Source organism: Gavialis gangeticus, unplaced genomic scaffold (genome assembly GCF_001723915.1).
Source record: "Gavialis gangeticus isolate Ggan-Ray unplaced genomic scaffold, GavGan_comp1, whole genome shotgun sequence".
NCBI lineage: Eukaryota > Metazoa > Chordata > Crocodylia > Gavialidae > Gavialis > Gavialis gangeticus.
The window spans coordinates 12457861-12461054 of NW_017729011.1; positions in this window are offsets into that span (position 1 = coordinate 12457861).

Sequence of the window (3194 nt, forward strand, 5' to 3'; positions counted from 1 at the left end):
TTATTATGCCTTTTCTTGCCATTCCAGATCCTTTTATTTTAGGGCAGAGCATCAGGCAAGGGAAACATGACCTGAGACTCTGGCTCAGTTAGCATTTCAGAAACAAGACACTAGGCTGTTGGATTGACAGGAGGCTGTCAGGAGCTGAAATGTTTGCTGTCTTGTATAAGAAATAACAGAACACTAAAAGTCTCTTTTTGGAAGAGGCCGTCTTAGGCCAGTTAGAGGAGTCTGATATAGATTGGCAGTTGTATTCATTCCTCAATCACAAACTATCTTTCTATTTATGCTAAGGATAGCAGCATATGGCACAAGACAGGACCTAGGAGCCCGGCACAAGATGCTCTACAGCTATAATCAAATACTGGAATAGGATCAGTATGGAGAGGGAAGAGCAGTGACTAATGGCCAGCAGCTGATTGTTTGATGGACAGATTACTCTGAGACGTGCTCAAGCTGCCATCACAGCCCTGATACTGACTGCTACAACCCCCCCCCCCAAACACAACAAAATAACCAAATCTCCACAATTTTTGTCTTTCTGACTGATCATTCTACCAATAGATGGCCAATTTTTTGGTCAGCTGACAAGAAGTCAAACCTGTGACATAGAGAAGTGCATTTGTTAAGGGAGTCTGGCAATTTGCAGTCTATCCAAATCTAAGAGTGAGTTATTTTTTGGATATCTCCAAAACAGGGAGCTGTATAGAACCAGAGGAGGAATCCCAATAACTTCCAGTTCTGTGCTTTGAGATCAGTGGGATTCATGGAAGGAAACTAGAACCTTTTTTTTCTTCCTCCTTCAGTAAAGTATTTGAGAATCATATAGCACAATAATGAAATACACATAAGGGCATAAGAGCAACAGTTAATGTTACTGTAAGATCTTGGAGCCCTAGTGAATGGACCAGACCACCATTTGGGCTCAGTGGTGTTCAAATACAGAGATACCCCGATAAGAATACTGGTGTCCAGGAGCTTGACATGGTACTGATCTTAACAATATAGACAGATACTTTATTTGTATTACTGTGGTGCCATGAACTAAGACCCCATTCTGCTACACATATTACAAACATAGAGGAAAAGCAATTCCTGCTCCAAAGAACTTTACAAGCTAAAATTAAGACAAGAGGCAATGGCTGGGTAAGACTGCGGGTTCTTTCCATTTCCCTGCCAATGAGGTATTTTTGGTCAGCATGATGGGTGGTGGTTTTGGCACATCCAGTATTTTGATGTAATGGATAAATCGGGACTAGTTTTGGGAAGCAGAGAGCCGTGACATGGTCAAAGTGGTGGCCTAGAAAACTGATGGATACAGCAGCATGTTGTGTGGATATTAGCAGAGTAATATTTGCATTGGTCAAGAGTAAAGGGCAATGACCACTATGTTAAATGATCTTGAACCCGAACAAGAGTCTGAGCTGTGAGGAGGAATAGGAAAGGCTGAATCTATTTAAAGAACTTATGCAAAAAGTTTCTGTAAGATTTAGATGCTGCCTGGATGTAAGGCCCTAGAAGGAGGTCTGAGCTGAAGATGACATCTAAGTTATGGGAATGACTGACAGGCCAGATGGCACCGTTGTTCACAGTGATCAAGAAAGGAGGGAGCAGGGAACGCTTAGGGGTGAGGGTTAAGGGCTTTGTGTTAGCCACATGGACCTTGAGCTGACAGCTAGCATCCAAAAGGAGATCTGAGACAGACAGGCCAAAAGCTCCATTTAGATATATAAGGAGACCAGTCAGGAGGGAAATCTGTGAGTCATCACTAGAGATGGTTGTTGAATTTGTGTTTGCAGATGAGATTAAGCCAAGATAAGGCATAGAGGGAGAAGAGAAGGGGACCAAAGAGAGCACTGTAAGAGCCCTACAAAAAACTGGAGAGTGAATGAAGAGGATTCTCTAAGATGCCACGCCAGGTACAATAAGAGAGGTCTGAGAACAGGTCTGAAAAGGTCACAATAAGAGAGGTCTGAAAACAGTTACAAAAGCCAAGATTTCAAGAAAAGCACGACTGACTCTGCCACAGGTGGCTTGACTGACCAAGGATGATATGATGCTTGGTAGAATATAATCATATAGAAATATTTGAAGAAATATTTGGTGTGATACTGTATACAGTAAAGCCAAAAGTGGCCAGGGTACAGTTTTTTTAAGCTGGTCAGGACAGGAGTTGGTTAGTGCAGAATTGCTATAGTAAGCTTAGGATGCAGCGTTCTGCTTACCTGGGCATAAATGAGCAGTTGACAGTTTACCAGATGTACTACCAGTGCTGAGCTATTCGGAGATTATGGGTTTTCTGTCTCATGTGTTTCATGTTACTCATTGGCTAAACCCCAGGACTCCTCAAACTGGAATTAGCACCATTTTGTCTGAGCTGTGATCCATTTCATACGTCATGCATCATGTATTTCACTCAGGCACATGGCACATGAAGAGTTCTTGTTTGTAACCTAATGGTGCATTTACAGGAAGCACAGGACAGCAATGCTGCACAGAGCCTGGGCTTTGCCTCCTAGGCCCTGTCACCTCACCTGGGTCAGGGGTCCAGAGGTGAATGTCTTCATCAGAGCAGGAGTTCCTGTCTTCTGACTCCATTTACTGTTACAATAAGACACGGTTCCAGTGCGGAAGAGAAATTTTGTTTTCACATTATTGATTCGTATTCTGAATAGATTTCCCTGTCTCTGTTTGGAAAAGAAGGCTCCTGCCTGAACATAGGATACAGCAGCCTGTCAACCAACAGTACCATCATATCCTCTAGCCCAAAAGAGGTAATCTGTCCCTTCTGACACCCTCAGCAGCACCCCCAAGCCAGCTTGGCTCAACCCCAAATGCTTGCCTGCATTTCCTGAGTGAAAAGGGAATGTCTATCCACTTGCAAATTGGTTCAAGCTCTGCAGGTTAGACTGACCTGCAAAAATTGAATCAATCGCAGGCTCCGGCTTTTTGAATATCTGTCCCTAGACAATGTGACCTTCAGTATTTCTGGCTCCTGGGCTGAAGGGGTCAGTCTGCTCACTCAGAGACTAAGGTCATCAGTTTGGCAAGGCACTTACCTATGTGCCTGATTCTGAGCATATGACTTGTGCCAGAGAAGACGTAATCCCACAGAAGTCAGGAAACTACTTCTTGTCTTAAAGTTAGACAACCCTCCTTTATAATGACCCTACACAACCTCTGATGATAAATAA